The sequence below is a fragment of the Eurosta solidaginis genome, chromosome 1, assembly GCF_040869045.1.
Source record: "Eurosta solidaginis isolate ZX-2024a chromosome 1, ASM4086904v1, whole genome shotgun sequence".
Taxonomy (NCBI): domain Eukaryota; kingdom Metazoa; phylum Arthropoda; class Insecta; order Diptera; family Tephritidae; genus Eurosta; species Eurosta solidaginis.
The window spans coordinates 84,511,302-84,529,845 of record NC_090319.1 but is presented as its reverse complement, the minus strand read 5'-3'; the positions used below and the strand labels follow the sequence as shown (position 1 = coordinate 84,529,845).

Below are 18,544 nucleotides of genomic sequence, written 5' to 3'. Positions count from 1 at the left end.
TTAAAAATTTGATAAAGCAAAGCTACAGCCTTGCCGTATCTTCATACAATCTACTTTGCAGGTTGATACTTCATAAATGTTATACAAAAGTACTTGTAGGACATGCATGAGAGAATAACTTAACGCAAATAATAAGAGATGTCTTCGAAGATAACTATATTTTAACCCACTTATTTTAGCTAACTTTTATCTGGTTTCACACAAATATTTTTTATACAATCACCATTCTAAGAAACAAACAATACTAAATCTAAATTATTCTATTAGTCAACTAAATGAATGCACTAAATCAATAAGTAACTATTTTAGTCGATATTGTGGCGAATATTAGCAGCACTATGCTGTTAGTAAATAATCAGAAAAACAAAAACAGCAAGCAGCCACACTTGCATAGAAGGCGACGAAGAATATTTCACACACAAAACCAGCAGCTTAAAGCAAAGCGGTTATCTGACATACACATATGTAGTCATCAGCTACGAGCAGAAGTTGTTACTCACACATACACATGCATATAGCTAAATAAACAAGCATGCGATACAACTGTTCCATGTTCGTGAAAAGTCGAGACCTTAGGAGAAATATGCGAACGAGGCAACAGAGAGTATAATAGTAGCACAAGCTGAGGAATAACTAATCAGTTTTGATTTAAACAAGATATTAGTTGTGAAGTACTACTCCCAAAGTAGTTTAAATAAAGACCATTTTGCAATACTGAATATAGGAGGTATTTATTCGACAGTTAAGCGATTCGAACGTTAGCAGAAGGTGCATAATTATCAGAAATCCCCAGAATTCGTCACAATATCAACTGAAAATCACAACAAATTAAAAAACAAAACTTCAGTAGAGTAGGTATAAATTATAGAATAAAAAGACCAATCTATAAACATCAAAACCCCAATAAAATATGTTTTTTTTTTGCATGACAAATCAAATTAATTCGGACACAAAAGCATCTTTTAAATGAGAAGTATTTAAAATCAGGTAAAAGAAAACCAACTCAACGTTCCCGTTCAAGTTAGCCAACTTTCCTACCGGGTATGTATGTGGATTTAGCATTTAGTAAGTGAACGACATACACTGACAGTAGGGTATTAACTCATCAAAAAGTTAAACTCTTTCAGCTGCTCTGTTTTATTTTTTTTGTTATTCACGGTTTACGCTGTCACTCAGTGCAACCAAACGACGATCGCCATCTTATCAGTTTTTGGAGTTTATAAACATATAAATGGTAGATTATAAAAACTAATAAAGTAAAAAACTGATATCAATGTTTATTATGGGTTGTTTATATGCAAGAGCTGTTTACGGATCGTATATATTCATGTGATCCAAAGTCTTATTCCACACTTACATATATACAAATAAACACACAAATGTGTGTGTATCTGTTCAACACAACAATGTCAGTTATCGTATCAAGTATATATACAGTCTTTATTTATTTAAATTTATGAAGTGTTGAAAATTAAACCTTAATGAGCAAAACAAATTTGCAGAAAAGAGTTATCAAGTGGACTTTACTGGACTTATTGAATATTGACTTGGTATCAGTAGTACAAAACATTTTATTGAATGGCAGATGAAAATATTTATCATACTTGTATGTACATATGTACATATGTGATTTATGTGTTGTTGTGATATAGATGAAGTGATTTAAATTAAAATTCCTGATTTCTTTCTTTCTTTAAATTAATCTTAAGACAGATAGTATAACACATCTTGGATAACTGAAAAATTACATGTATGATATCAATCTTGCAACGAAATGAGATTGGCTTTATTTGATCTGCTCTTGCAGCCAAAAGCACATTTGTAAATTAGATTGTTCTAGGTCTTGATAATTTTATGAGCTGCATAGAGTTATTGCACTGTACTGTAGTGGTGATTGCCTATACGGTACAAAACGCCGAAGCTTATACCAACCAAGCTTGACGGCGAAAGCCTGCTTTTCAGTGATATAGTCAGTCAGGTAACTGGGAGTCATCTGGATAGGAAACTACTCTGGAGTGGCAATATACTGGATCTGCGATAAAAGATGAATTAGTGCCTAGTGGGGTTTTGTTTTTTCAAAAATAGTACATTGGATCTATACAGCCATTGTAGGCTAAAATTCTACTGTATGGTAGTCTGGCTTGGGGGCCGGCGCTTACAGAGACCAAGAACCTCAAACGCTTACAAATAGAAAAGATAGTAGTGCTTATCGTCGCCCTCCAAATTATAGAAGCTGGTTGTCTGAGGAATGGAGGAAGTTGCTATGCTAATGTCTTAAGCACCAAAACCGTAGTTTCAATAAGAGGACCCCCTGCAACATTTTTACTATTACACAGTATGCATTCCCACCCGACAAGAATGCGAAAATAGGCAACTTGCTGTTCAGGGTGCCATTAACATATTTAATGTTAGCTTCAAGCTTGACGGCAAGGTGGGGTGGTATATTTTCAGCGTACCTGTGACAAGAGATCTTCTTTCGCTTTTCCGACCCTTGTAGCAGTCATGTTAAAAATACGCGGCGCTGTAAATCATCTGGCACCTGTGCCTAAAGGCCTTGAGCTCATGTGTCGACAACACAAAGTCTATCACTGAATGTCGCAGATCTCTCAATAAGATGGCCCAGCACTTCAGTATTAGTCTTGTTCGAGTACCTGGGCACGGAGATATTGCAGGCGACTGTACAGCTGACGATCAGTAGGTTTACCTATGGCATCTTTTAAGTTACGTGTAAGAACGAACACAATAAGCAGGCGCTAATATGCTCTGGTCACCGCTTCCTACATACGAGTCATCAAGAATAGTTTGGCTTTCTTATGATCAAGAACGCACTAACATTTTTTTGACCCTGAATACGTCAGGGCTTTCGTTCCTGTTAGCGGTCCTTACTGATCATTGTTTGATAGGTACTCACGCCGATGAGTATCAAATCTTGTGATTACTGCCGCAGCTGTAGATGTGTTAAGGAGGAGGATAGCGTGTAGCAGTGTTTCGTCGCATCGAATAGATGCGACAAGTCACAAATTATCATCAATATAATCTAACAGAAGTCCAAGGAAACTTGCATTTTCAACAGGTGTGGACCAGAGTGAGAGAGGTGTTAGAGGCGTTGGTTCCACATTGCAATTCAAGAGAAGGTTGCTGTCATGTGGGGACACATTGCAAGCAATACATACATTATGTATGAATGTCGGGTTTGATTTTGGATCGGTAAGAGTTTAACCTAGACTGACGCGCGTCTCCCTATGGAGAATGCTTTCTTCTTCTGCGGGTTCAGGGTATTTATCTTTAAGAACGGGGGGCCGGGCAACTCCTGGTATAGAGGTCCGGCGCCTGAGATGCTAATTCTCGGTCCAGTCCTTTTAAACTATCCTTTGACTATGACGGCTGATGCCAGATCAAAAAAAGTGGAAAAGCTGGAAGATCCATGCCATATATACAACACATTTCTGTTTTACTTCAGCGATAGCAACTATGCCTTCTCCTTTCATACAACATCCATATTGTATGCTAATTACTTCTGCCCACCAACACTTACCATTGCGCTAATTTAAAACGAAATAATCATTACAATGAAAAAAAAAAAACCGTTATCTTACTGAAGTTTTCACCAAATGGATTTTTGGCGTACGCTTAAGCTTTGTGCAATTAAAAAAAATTAAAAAATGAGTGGTGTCGAAGGTGGAAGTTGGCATGGAAAATAGATAATCTTCTACAGAAATTTTTATTGCAATTTAGCGAATGCATAAGTAATATACAAAATTCTATTATGAATGATAGGGAAGTGAAGTAGGTTAAGTGCACGAGTCTTAACCATATATGCACATACGTTTATTTACGCCCGAAGCAAGCACTTAAAAATAATATGAAAAAAAAAAAACAAAAAAAATATTATGTATTTTATGACCTTAATAGACGTGCATGGATTGTCGAAATCAAATTTGCATATGTGAGTATGTATGAAAAAAATAAATATATATGTACGTTGTAGGCATTGCATGCATACGGAAAACAAAACAAATAAGAAAGAGAAATAAACTAATCTTTTTTAATCACCAAATACATAGCTAAGATTCGAAGGAATAAATAAATTCCTGATGACTGACAAAATAATTGGTGGTAAAATAAAGCTTTACGTCTGCATATCTGAGGAAACAAATAAAACAGTAGGTATCTAATTTCGTCTGTAACATAAAAAACTTATATACTCTATTGTGATTTTAAAATGTTAACTTAGACGTGAAGTGATTAGAAAGGAGTTGATGCGAATAGCTCAGCAAATAATCTTTATACCCATGAAAAAGGAGCTAACTGGATGATGTGCCTGGGAACGTATTACATAGACGGATCGAAAATGTAAAGGGGAAGTGGAGCTGGAATATAATCAAAGCATCTGCAGGTAAATCGATCGTGCCGACTTCTTGACACATGCAGTTTCTTCCACGCGGAGGTTTAGGCCATAAAGAGAGCAGCCAGACTGCTCCATGACAGTACGGTCACAGATACCAATATTTGTAGACAACCAGGCCGCGTTAAAGGAGGCAACGAGCCCCGCTGGCATCTTAATGCCTCTCTTTGCTGCCTGAGCTCAGCGATATTGAAGGAAATGAATTTGCTGATAAGATGGCCAGGAACGATTCCGAAATTGCTATAAGCGAGGCGGACAGTTCTGTATGACCACCGCTGGGTTATATCCTGAGGAAAATCGAAGAATACGAGATAGGACGAGTCAATTCATAACTTTCTCTGCCGATTTTCAGGACTGCAAACAAAACGACTCAAATTGCTGGACGCATGGTTTTCCGACAGTTTTGCAGAGGGTGGAAAGGTGGATCTTTCACTCTTACTTAAGGTCATCAGAGAAAGTAAGTGGTTCGGTTTAAGGACTACTACCAAGTTACCTGGTTGGATGAATGTAATGCCAACCGGCACTCACTGAGAGCAATCAAAATTTAAAAAAAAAATATATATCTGCGAGCTGAAATTGAAAGCTTGGGATATCTTCATGTCTGATATTTAGCCTAACCTTACGTATTACAACTACACTTTTTCATATGAAAACTTAACTGAAACATTCCTACGTCGGTTAGTCACCTCTGTACTGCAAAAACTTATATTGTAAAAGCATGGAAGATGGTTTAAGCAAGTTATACGATTTTTGAAACATTCAGGCAAAAGTTTAATGAAACATAGACCAATCATTAGTGAAGATTAAGTGAAGAGAGTATTAGCCGTTGCACTCTCGACTTTTATTTTTCAGATAAGAAAGAAAGGCAGTTTTCTTCATAGAATCTACAAATATGAACTAAAAGAACTTGCTGCATTTATAGAAAACAAACCGGCTGAAATTTTTTGGAGGCGCGACCTAAGCGAGTTTGACAGAGAAACGGAAAGTCGGTCTATCTGGGATGATGTCATGCAGGCGTAGAAAATTTCGAATACAATTCCAATTGACAGACTTAAGAAAAGCGATGGGTATACCAACAAGTCAGACAGAAGAAACCAAACGCTTATTTAGACGGATTCAAACTGAGTTATGGTTGAAGAACGGAGCGAGTGAGAAAATGGCACCACGCGGATGCAAGGATGCAATAGGCAGAAAGCCTCTTAAATATTGATACTGAACGATTACGGATTGAACAAATATATTGACGAAGGATCGAACACATTGACAAATATCAGAATCTCACTTAAATACAGCAGGGTATACAAACTACTAAGCCACATTGTATGTAGAACATTCAGCTTACGAGTGAGTAGGATGATAAGATTTTACGCACTACGAGGGAGGAAGGACGAAAGCAATTTAATGAAAATTTATAATAATGAATAGTAAGTTATGTTTAAATATTTGTTTAGCAGCGTATGTATGGCGGATATTTTTAAAAATTCCTTTCATAAACAACAATTTGGCAGTAGTAGCCACGGTGCGTCACTATGTTACGTACATACATCTGCGTGAATTCACTACTGCAAGTCAGTCAGTCAGTCAGGCAATCAGTTAGTGCGGCAGTGAGTCAAGAAGTAGGCACTTGAAATATGTACAAAATTTAAATGAAAGTCATGCTATGCTATGCTGTTTTTGTTGATCGCTTAAATCCAAATGTTATTAAAGATAAGTGTCTGTGTGTATGCCTAGTTGTGTTTGTGCGACTCCTATGTTTGGGGGAAACTGACAGCATTTGGGTGGCTGGCTGATTATTTGAGGAAGCCCGAAAGCAATAAGCACGTGGCTCTTGTATAGATGTAGATGTGTTGCACTGTGCATGTGTTTGAATGTCGGCGCCTGTGTGTGCGTGTTGTTGGCGTTGTCAGCGTATGTTTAGTCTGTGTTAAGTGTTTTGGATGGTTTTCTTCTTTTGATGTCTCTACTTACTCATCTACTCGTCTGTCATTCAATCCAGTTATATCTTTTGGTCTATATATTTATATTCATATACATATGTATAAATGTATACAGCTATAATTATGTATTGTGCGATTTGTGGTCTATTTAACTTATGTACATATGTATATGCAAAAAAAAAGTTTTTATTGGACGATAAACATAAGCCAGGCGTTTAATGTGCATTTCTTTCAACTGTATCAGAATACTTAAAATTCCTTTCTATACTCAGCTGAGCAGAGCTCACAGAGTATATTAATTTTGTTCGCATAACGGTAATCCGCAACGGCATAAACTAACCGAGATAGATATAGACTTCTTATATATCAAAATGATCTGGACGAAAAAAGAAATTCATTTAGCCATGTCCGTCCGCCCGCCTGTCCGTAAACACGATAACTTGAGTAAATTTTGAGGTATATTAATAAAATTTGGTATATAAGTTCTTGGGCACTCATCTCAGATCGCTATTTAAAATGAACGAAATCGGACAACTTTTCCAAAGACGGATAAAGCAATGAGACTTGGTAAATGGGCCTTATGACGTAGAATTAAAAATTAGTAAAATTTTGGACAATGGGCGTGGCACCGCCCACTTTTAAAATAAGGTAATTTAAAAGTTTTGCAAGCTGTAATTTGGCAGCCGTCGAAGATATAATCATCAAATTTCGCAACAACGTTACTCCTATTACTATATGTGTGCTAAATAAAAATTAGCAAAATCGGATGACGAACACGCCCACTTTTTAAAAAAAAAAAAAATTTTTAAAGTCAAAATTTAACAAAAAATTTAATATCTTTACAGTATGTAAGTAAATTACGTCAACAATCAACTTCAGTAATGATATGGTTCAACAAAATACAAAAATAAAACAAAATTTCAAAATGGGCGTGGCTCCGCCCTTTTTCATTTAATTTGTCTGGGATACTTTTAATCCCATAAGTCGAACAAAAATTTACCAATCCTTGTGAAATTGGGTAAGGGCATAGCTTCTATGACGCTAACTCTTTTCTGTGAAAATGGGCGAAATCGCTTGAGGCCACGCCCAGTTTTTATACACAGTCGACCGTCTGTCCTTCCGGTCAGCTGTTAACACGATAAGTGGAGCAAAAATCGATATATCTTTACTAAACTTAGTTCACATACTTATCTGAACTCACTTTATCTTGGTATTAAAAATAGCCGAAATCCGACTATGAGCACGCGCATTTTTTCGATCTCGAAAATTTCGAAAAATTAAAAAAAAATGCCATACTTCTATACCAAATATGAAAAAGGGGATGAAACATGGTTATTGGATTGGTTTTTTGACGGAAAATATAACTTTAGAAAAAACTTTGTAAAATGGGTCTGACACCTACCATATTAAGTAGAAGAAGATGAAAAAGTTCTGCGGGGCGAAATCAAAAGCCCTTGTAATCATGGCAGGAATACTGTTCGTGGTATTTCATACATAAATAGATTACCGATACCCGACAGATGATGTTCTTGGTCAACCTGGTTCACATTTTGGTCGATATCTCGAAAACGCCTTCACTTGTTCAACTAAGGGCCACTCCCTTTTAAAACCCTCATTAATACCTTTAATTTGATACCCATATCGTACAAACATATTCTAGAGTCACCCCTGATCCGCCTTTAAAGCGATATCTCGAACTATGACCCACTCCCTTTTAAAATACTCTTTAATACCTTCCAGTTGATAGCCATGTCATACAAACACATTCCAGGGTTGCCCTAGGTTCATTTTCCTACATTTTCTTTAATTTGTCTCCAAAGCTCTCAGCTGAGTATGTAATGTTCGGTTACACCCGAACTTAGCCTTCCACCATCTGTATTTATACATGTAAACAAACGCAGATAGTTAAATAAACATAAATATTTAAAGATATACTCGTATAACAAAAAAATTTCTATATAAATATACTCTGTTGTGTGCGAGCAAGCAAGCAAATATTTGCTAAAACATGTGCAGAGGGCGGGGTTAAAGAGTACATTTTTTTATTTGCAGCGTTGTTATAAAACTTTATTATTATTACTTTAAGCGAGTTATGATATGAATATTTGCATATATCTCTGTCAATTATCATATTTATTACAGTTTTACGATGTGATTTATTTAGTTTCGCAAGTTTTATTGCGATCACTATTTTCTATAATACGATAAAAACAAATGTTTGGTTCAAAAAAAAAATAAGGCCAATGATATTGCAAGCTATTAAGAGAGCTTTAAATAATGTACGAAATCAAATGCAATAGTAGTTACATAACCACATTTAAATAACAATTTAGTATTATTCGTTGAGTACACTGGTTTCAGGTTTTCCTATAAGTGCTTACCTCCTGAAAGGGGTAAACTCATATACATATTTGAAGCTCTTATAAGCGAACATGTGCTCTGAGAAGGCGATCTTGTAATTTGAGACCTCCCGTAGGGCTAATATTGTAACGAATTTTGGGGGTTTCTGATAATTGTGCACCTTCTGCTAACGTTCGAATCGCTTAACTGTCGAATAAATAACTCCAATATTCAGTATTTCAAAATGGTCTTTATTTATACTACTACTAGACATCTTTTCTCTAATTAAATACTTGATAAATTTGTTAGTTTAACTTCATTTTGGTATCGTTACGATCCGTTGATAAACTTTGAAAGAGGTTATTATCCGTTGATTTATTTCGAGTTCATGTTCCTGCTCGGGCGCCATGTACATTAGATTTGCAGATTTGTAGAGTGTGTCGTTTTTCTCGAGTTAATTTGTACCACATGTTGTACATTTGAACGTAGTCTGCAAAATCGTCAATTTATACTCAGATATACCGCTTCCACAGCTTTTTGTACAGATGTTTATAATTTTAATAAAGGGATATACATCTGTAGTGGAATTCACTAACTTTCTTAACGATATTTGCCATCGCTTTATTTGCGAATCGATAACTATAACGATTTCGTTATTCAGTAGCTATTTTGTATCGATATTCGTTAATCGACGATCATCTGTGTTGTTAAATAAACGGCAAGTGAATTGGCTGCGTTAAAAATCACGAAATTTACATTTCTGACAATTTTAGTTAAAAAAGAAAATCGGAGCTTTAATTAAATACCTTCAAACACGAAAAGCTGCTTTATTTATAAATCAAATGGCATTTGAGTACTTGGCGTACGTTTTATCACAAGATGAAGAGTTACTGAGGCCATCCCCAGTGGACAGACGCCTTCTTAGAGAAGTAGATAACCCATTCCACCTGAATGCAACCGAGTTTCGAAAGCTGTACCGACTAACACCAGACTTGGCTCATGATATTATTTCTCAACTTGATGGTCAATTAAGGGGTACAAGAATAACTGCGATATCAACAGAGAAACAGGTAAATCATGGAATTTCATATAATTTTCAATTGAACACTATTATACAAATTTCAGGTTCTAACTGGTTTACGCTTCTTCGCAACTGGTTGTTATCAACGGCCCGATGGAGAACAATGGGGCATATCAATGAGCCAGTCGTCTGTAAGCCGCTGTATACAGCGCGTAACAAATGCTATCAACCATTCTTTGTTTTTCGATAAAGTAAAGTTTCCGATGACTCAAATAGAGCGGCAAGCTGCGAAAGAAATTTTTTCTGCGTCACCTGCTCCATTTGTGGGAGGTACTCTTGGGGCCATTGATTGCACTCATGTGTCGATCATGAGCCCCAGAAATCATATAGTTCGTAGGTACATGAGCAGGTATTGTCAAAATTGATGCTTGTGTATATCTATGTGTATGTGCTGTGTGTTCATTCAGAACCGAGTGGTTTTTACTGATCGATTTGTGTGGCTGACTGAGGCAGGTAAAAGTCAGTAATTCTAGTCGTTTGACCTTTTTTGTGGGTTTGTTGTTTTGGTGCGTTTATTGTTTTGTGTTTATTTGTTGTTGTGTGTTTGTCTGTTGTACCTGTGTAATTACTTTGTTTCTTGTAAACAACTTTTAAAAGTTCAAATAATGTGTCAGAAATTGTGTTTATCTGTTTATTATTCTACCGTCGAATTTTTTCTGTTTGTAGATTTCCATGTTTCAAATACATCTAATAAAGTAGATGCATCGTTTACGGCTATGCAAGCGAGGACGATGCCAAGATCGACAACTGCTGAAGAAAATAGTCCGCGAAATCAGTGTCGATAATGTTACAGCAAAAATGCTGAAGACAGTAGCACAGAACGCTATTAAAAAACGAAAAATATGGTACGTTTCCCTGAAGTTATGCGAAAGCGCTCTTTGGGGTGGGCGACGGTTTCATATTTAGTGGTTTTAAGACGACTGACACACGGTTTCTGCGACAGTAGCAATTATGATACATTGAGCATTTGCCATCTCAACGCGCAAAAAAAAACAAAAATAGATCACGTAAAGTAGTATATCATAGACATTTAAAGCATGTGAAGTAAGTCACTTTTTTCTTACTAAAGGTCTCATTTTTTTCTTTCCCCTTTCTTATTTTAATCAAAAGTATCCACAGGTAAGTAGCCAAAATTTCGCAGCATTTAAGACACTTCGATAATGGAGCTGCTGCATTAATGTGTCGCCATATACTTAAGTTACGTAAATGTGTATAAGGCATGTTGCGAATCATATCGAACGCAAATATTAAAGATCGACGGATTTTCGTTCTCTTCAATTTCGGCCACTTTGGGCTCGCGTTTAAATTTGGAGTTCTCACATCTGCAGGTCTGGTTCTCTGTTTGTGTGATTTTATTTTTACAACAATCAAACATGCTAGAGAGAAATAATTTTTGCACAGCTGACTTGATAGCCAGTATGACGCGAATAGCCCAATTGACTTTTACAGTGTGGACATATTTGAAATTGTTTTACAAATAGTTTGTAGAGCCACTCAATACTGCCTCTCCACACGCAACACTCTCTTATTGCGGCACATTCTCGTTATCAGTAGCTTCGCTTTGATATTTGCGGATTCGAGTGTTAAAGTATTGTGGAAGCTTTGCGTTTGTGAATATAAATATTCGCAGCATCCCCAATATATTTGCATGTAAGTTTGTTCAGAGTAGCCATAGTCTATATCTGCGACAGTTGTCTAACATGTTATGTTACGTATTATTTACTTTAACCACCAGTAATTTTTATAACACTTTGTTAAGTTGCGGTTATTCCCTCTTTCCTCTGCCCAACCATCATACGTTTAACCTGTTCCTAGTATCTGACGTATTGTTTTATTTACAATTGTTGCTTGCTTGTGCTACGTCGCACAAGTGTACGCAGCACATGGTGAGTAAATCAATTGGTGGATCGGAGAACAAGATTTTCGTGACGTAAACGGCAAATAAATGAAGCTTATAAATAAATAATGGAATATGTTAAAAGTTTAAATTATACATGTGTTTACAAAAAAAGTGCTAAATGATTGGGATTAAGATTTCATTATAAAACTAAAGAGAAATGAACGGAAACTCGTGTACCTATGTGGATATACATGTACATATTTAGATTGTATGAGAGAAGGGGTTAGAAGAATGCCAAGGCAACATGAGGACAAACGGAAATTGGGGCATTTCATGTACTTTGAGCACGAGTGCTCTACGTTTATATACACAAGTTGCTATACGAATATTTGTGTTGTGGTCCATGCTAAATAGGGAGATTAATTCAGTTATCGTACATTGAAATGTTCATAGGTATGTACAGATATGAGTACTAAAAAAGCAGCGTATATAATGCAAATGCTTTATACCACTCATTTTGCATGTAATGCAACGAAGGAATTTTAAAGACCGTCTTCACCATAGTCATCTATTAGTTTAAAACATTTTCGCTTTTTCCCACTCTAATAGTTAAGTGAAATGAAGAAGTTTAAACAAAATTCAGCTGTTTGGCTATTTTTCGTGTATTTAAAATAGATTTTTGCGATTTTTTCTACAAAATATTCATATTATCGATAAAAACCCGCTGGTCACCCTGGGTTGGTGAAAACGCAAATGTCAAATGAAGCTATTTGATAGATTGCTATCCTCCAATTAAAATTCAACTTAACTGTAGATTGTGAAAACGGCCATAAGAATCAAATGTTTACTCCTTGATGATGAAGTGTGTATTGCGCTTTTTTCATTTATCATTGTACCTGTTTACACCCATATCATACCTGATGAAGGACCCAACTTGCGTCGAAACGCGTGAAAGGAAATAAACCTTTGTTTTATTCAAAGACTTGCGTAAAAGCTTCAAAAACAACCCGTTCATTTCTTCAATAAAGTTGAGCTAATTGGCATTAAGAGGGTACGGAAATAATCTCTTTCTAAAAAGTTAATGGTGTCCAGGTGTCGAGGTGTCCAGGACCCAATTTAATATATAATTTCTCATGCGGAAATGGAGGATTAATTCATGTGGATGGATGGGCCCAAAACCATTTTTATAAAGGTAGCGGCTTTCGAGAATATGTACGACGCCGTTTAAGTTCAAATTATTAAATTACAGAACATTTACTCGTCGAACTCCTCCGAGTTAAAACTAATACAGGGTGTCATACTGCTATTAGCTGCAAACTAAATACCTTCATAAATGTTTTTAAGCGGAAAACGATCCGAAGCACTTAAATCAGCTGCCAAAGCAGTGCTTTTGGAACAAAAGGATCGAGGTAATCAGATAACAAATTATTTCACAAAAGATCTACGCATATTACATGTATTGGATCAAATAACGTAATAACCGGGAAATAGATTGATAAAACAGTCGATAATCGGTGCTCATAGAGAACAATCATAGTCGATCGCTTTCTCATTAACAGTTTTGCTGTTGCTTATTATGCTTTACATTCTCTTTTAACACTTAATTCGCACGTGGGTGTTTGACTTATCTATAATTATTGGTGTTTTAAATAAGTGGTGAAGAGTTATCTTTAGTGTAAGATGGCGTCCTCCTCTGGAGGAAACTATTTTTCTTTACTTGATCCAGGAGATAGTGCCTGTAAATATCCTAATCAGAAGAGAAAGAAAAGTGAAGTGAACATTAATAGCACTACTTCGTTCCCACTACTAGGCCAGAAAAACCACCAATTCAAGGCGCAGTGCCCTAAATATGTAACAATCAAGAGTACAGTGCCAGATAAACCTATTACCAACTACACTCAGAAAAAAAATTACAGTAATATCAACAGTTATCTACTGTTAAGATCAAAAATGGTTGAATTAACGGAAATCTGTTAATTTAAACAGATTTATGGATTGAATTAACGAAAAAATCCTTTGATTTAACGAGCGTAACTCCTTTTTATTCAAAAGGCCTATTCTGTTAATTATTGCCAGAAATCACAGTTAATCAGGGCTGTCATGGAATCCAATTGCTGTCGGAATCGGATTTAAAAACGACAAAAAAATAAATTTGGTGTCATGAAATCCAATGTTATCGGTTTAATGGTCGAATCGGAATTAGTGTTGGTTTTAGGTGTCACAGAATCCTATAATATCGGTTTTGCTATCGAAAACAAACCAATCAGTTAAATGCCATTGGATTTCATTTTTTCGTAGTTGTTTTGCTCTTGTAGTTGAATGTTTTCTAAAAATGTAAGTAAATAAAGGTTTATTTTATAAAAATAAATGTAAATTTACATATATTTTCATTCTTAATAGGGGAAAACATAAGAATTCAATGCAAATCAGTATTTTGACTGAATCTATGGAGAAACATCCAGATATTCCGAAGGGCTTCACAAAGCACATCATCTAAAATCGTTGACACCGTGCTTCTACCTACACTCATGCTAGAATCCTTGCTAACTGATCTTTGATAGGGTCCTTCAGCTAAAAATCGTAACGTAGCTGCTAGTTGCAGCACTGGCAGAACTTTCGAGCGAGTTACGCATCCTTCAATGGTGTCCAATACCATTCGGAAAGCCTCTTTGCTTATGCGGTAGTATGCAATGTAACTGCAAATACACTATACATATCTAGAAACCCACAGAAACAGTTTATTTACGCTCTCTCTGGAAACTCAAATGGATTGCTGAGATCTCTCCAAAATTTTCCTTTTGACCTTCTAGCAACTTTCTTCTTCCAATAATATAAATGCTACAACTGCTGATGCTATTTTGATGTCAATCAATTTGTTTATTGCTGTTTAAATGCACAAAACAACTATTTTATAAAATTTTGCCAAAAAAATTAACACCAAAATTGCCGGTGCACCGCAAAACAGCTGATTCGAACATTGGTTTTATTTACATTCGAAAGAAGCAAAACTAAGACGGTTTTATGACACCAATTTAAATCAATATTGGTTTGTAATTCCGACAAAACGCAAAACCGACTTGGATTCCATGACAGCCCTGAATATAACCACCGATTTGTTAATTTGAACCATAAAATCTTTTTTTCTAACCTGTAAATCCTTATGTTACTTCAACATAAAAGTTCTGTTGATTATTAACAGAAATCGCAGTTGTGTTGCCCAACTATCACTGTGGAATGAATTGTAAATATGTTAGTTTTGGTCGTCTGTTAGCTCAACAGATCAAATCTGGTAATTTTGAACAGAATTGCAAGTTAACTTGCCATTGCTGCAGTTAAATCAAACCAAATTCTGTCCAAATATTTAAAACAACAACATTAAGTCCCGTTAGGTGTTGGAAAGTATACATACATGCGAGTGTTTTGCAGCTCATACGTTCATTCGTGTATTTATTTGCAAAAAACGTGTGCGGAAATTTATTTACAATTACTACTGTTGCTGGTAATTTGATGAATTTTTAATTTAATCACTAAATAAAGTGTGTGCCGGTAAATATCTGTAACTTTTCTATAAAATGGACCCGGAAAATAGTGATTTTGATATATTTGTATGCCAAAGCAAGGAAGTAGAGGAAGACGAGAAACTGCTATTGTTGCTGAAGGAATGGGATTTGGAAAAAATTTACCTTATACTAAGACGTAAGTATATATACATACATCGAATTAATACTACAAAAATATTGGATTAATATCAATGTTATGGTGAAATTTAAGGTTTATTTGAATTCAATACTTGTGGAGGGGATAATATTGCACCATCAATATATGTATGCCTACATACATACGCACATATGTATGCATGTGCATATGTACATAAGGTCAATAGTACCTTTCCTTTTATTTTAATGCACTTATTTTTAAATATACAGATGCCAGCGTTGGAATTGAAGAATTACGATATCTCACTGAAACGGACCTTTGTCAAATATTTCCTTCCGTAGAAGTAGTGGGTACTAAAGCAAAATTGCGTGAGAAAATTTAATTGTGGAAAAAGGACGAGGTAATAGTTATATGATATGTATATATTAACAAATTTGATATGCACACATCTTAATTATTAGTTTGGTGAAGGTGAAGATCTGACGGCAGCACTCCAAAAAGTGAATCAGTGGTTAAAGCATAACGATAGACATCAATCTTTTACTTCGCCTTCTATTGAGACACCGCGTTCACAGTGTTCATTTGAAGTAAGTATATGTGTCACCGTGTATTTTTGATATTTGTATATAATATATGTCGTTATATAACTTATCCTTGTAGTGTGATATTCAAACCATCTTACCACATTATCCTCGAGGAAAAGATTCCCTGGAGTATTATGAAGATCAAAAAACGCTCACACCTTACCACCAGCAAAGCATAGCAAACTGTGTTATTGACCACTACTTGGCATCCAGATAGAAGCTGTCATTGAACGATTTGGACAAAATTGCTGACAGTATATGCAAATACTTTCCTGGAGAGCGTTCGGTAAGTATTCGGATGAATATTTTATGTGCATGGGTTGGAGCATAATCACCACTTTAAACACAGCACTGTTCATAAAAATAGTAGCCGAATTTAATGCGGGTCTCTTTGGCCTGTTTATTCATCGCTGAATTAATTGACTGAACAATTACTTTTGACATAAATATGTGGCAAAACAACATTCGCATCGGTTATTAATGAACAGAAATATAAGGTAAAAGAACAACATCCATTGTTATTAATAACAGATACCTTATTAAATTAACAGAATGGGGAACAGTTAATTTGACGGAGATTTTTTAAATTCAACAGCAAATCTGTAAAAGTGTTTTCAACAGATGAGCATTTGTTGGTGTAACGGATTTATTCTTTGGATGTGATTTACCTGTGAAATCTGTTGTTTTGACCTGTAATCCGCTGAATTCTACTTTTTTTTTCTGAGTATACAATATATTTCTCGTTTCAAAAGCACTCGAAAATATTTGTTCCGAACCGCCGCAACAAATGTCGTTCACACGGGACGGAAACTTGTTAGTGCTAACTAAAAATGATATACAGACAAATAAATTTCTTAGAGCAAAGAACCTAGTAAATGTCTGCCCCATAATAACAGAGTTGCACCCAACCTTAAACACAATCAATGGCGTAATATTTGCACCCTCCCTACGACACCTATCTGATGCAGATATCGTTGAAGGTCTTAGAGACCAGGCTGTTACAGACTGTCAAAAGATAAAAAAAAATGTAAATGAGGAGCTTGTGAACACCTCACTACATATCATCTCCTTCAACAAATACGATATTCCCAAAGAAATAAAAATTGGTTTTCTCGTCTGTAAAATCTAACCATACATACAAGCACCTATCCAATGCAAAAACTGCTTCAAATTAGGTCACACCAAAAATGCTGTAGAAGTGAAGAGAAATGGGATGTATGTAGTGCAAACGTCCATGACCCTACGATGTGCAAAGAGGTAAAATGCATAAATTGCAGTCATGCCCATAGAGCCAACAACAAAAATTGACCAGCCATTCAAACAAGAGCAGAAACAATTAAAATAAAAACAATAACAAAATGTACATACAAAACAGCTATTGAGAAAGTCAAATCACAAGCCAAAGTTTACGACATCCCAACAGAAACACTCGAAAAAGCTACTGAGTTGAGACAAAAACGGCTCTCTTCTCGATCAAAAATCATACAAAACGACAATTTACGAAATAAATCTTTCTTCTTCCACTCACGAAAATCAAACAAAAGAAAATATAAACAGAGTAAACAAAACTTCAACAACAATATTAATTTCTATCAAAGAAAACACAACTAATGACAAAGATTATTCTCTTTTACACCAATCCGACTCCTCAGTCATACAACAATATTTACAATATAACCCACCACAAGCACTCAACTTTGGCAACAGCTCTCTCAATATAGATATGTATACGGAGTAGAAAACTTAAGTGGCGGGCTCAGGGCGGAAACGTCAATTTGTCAGTCTCAGGTATATATTGGAATTATATACTTATTGAGACTTTTTTCTCTCTGTTTGTTTTTTTTTATGGTCCTAAAGATTCTACAATGGAATCTTAAAGGTTACTATAATAATCTACATGAGCTACAACTAATTGTTAACAACTACTCTCCTGATATCATAGCTCTTCAAGAAACACATCTTTCTACCACTTTTATTAATCTTAACAACTATACAAATTCTCTATGTAATACACCAACACAAACAAATGCAAAGGGTGGTACTGCCTTATTTATCAAGAAAACCTTAGAACACTCTTTTCTACCAATACACCCTAATATATGCGCGGTGACAGCGATAATAACTGCGGAAATCAAAATTGCAGTGTGCTCTATTTATACAACCCCTGGGGAAAATATACCCTCTAACGAGTTACAAACAATATGTGGGAATAATCAGTGTAACACTATTATTTTGGGTGATTTTAATGCCCACAACAAACTATGGGGATCTCCACGAACAGACAGAAGAGGAACTGCTGTGAAAAACTTTCTGCTAAACTCGAACATGTGTACCTTAAATGATGGATCTCCTACCCATTTTTCGACTAGGTCTACGTATACCCATATAGATCTCTCAATTGTACCCACAAATCTCCGCCCATTTTTCTCTTGGGAAACTGACCCACAAATATGTACATGGGAGTGATCACTTCCCTATCTACATCGAATTTTCAAAAATGAGGGAAAAGTGTAACTGAAATGGAGTGGTTAGTATACCCAATCGTTTTAATACTGACAAAGCTGACTGGCTCAAGTTCCAAAATAAGCTTGTAAGTCTTGGTGAAAAATTTGTAATATCTTCCAATGTAAATAAAAATGCAGCTGTATTTCACAGACTAGTTACTGTAGCAGCAAATGAATCCATGCCCCATATTACTAA

The 18,544-nt window shown here is 35.6% G+C and overlaps 1 protein-coding gene across 11 annotated transcripts in view; it reads right to left on the bottom strand.

Annotated features, from left to right (window-relative positions):
* LOC137236385 (platelet binding protein GspB-like) overlaps positions 1-18,544 on the bottom strand; it is a 498,764-nt gene that overhangs the window by 230,352 nt on the left and 249,868 nt on the right. The window lies entirely within an intron of this gene.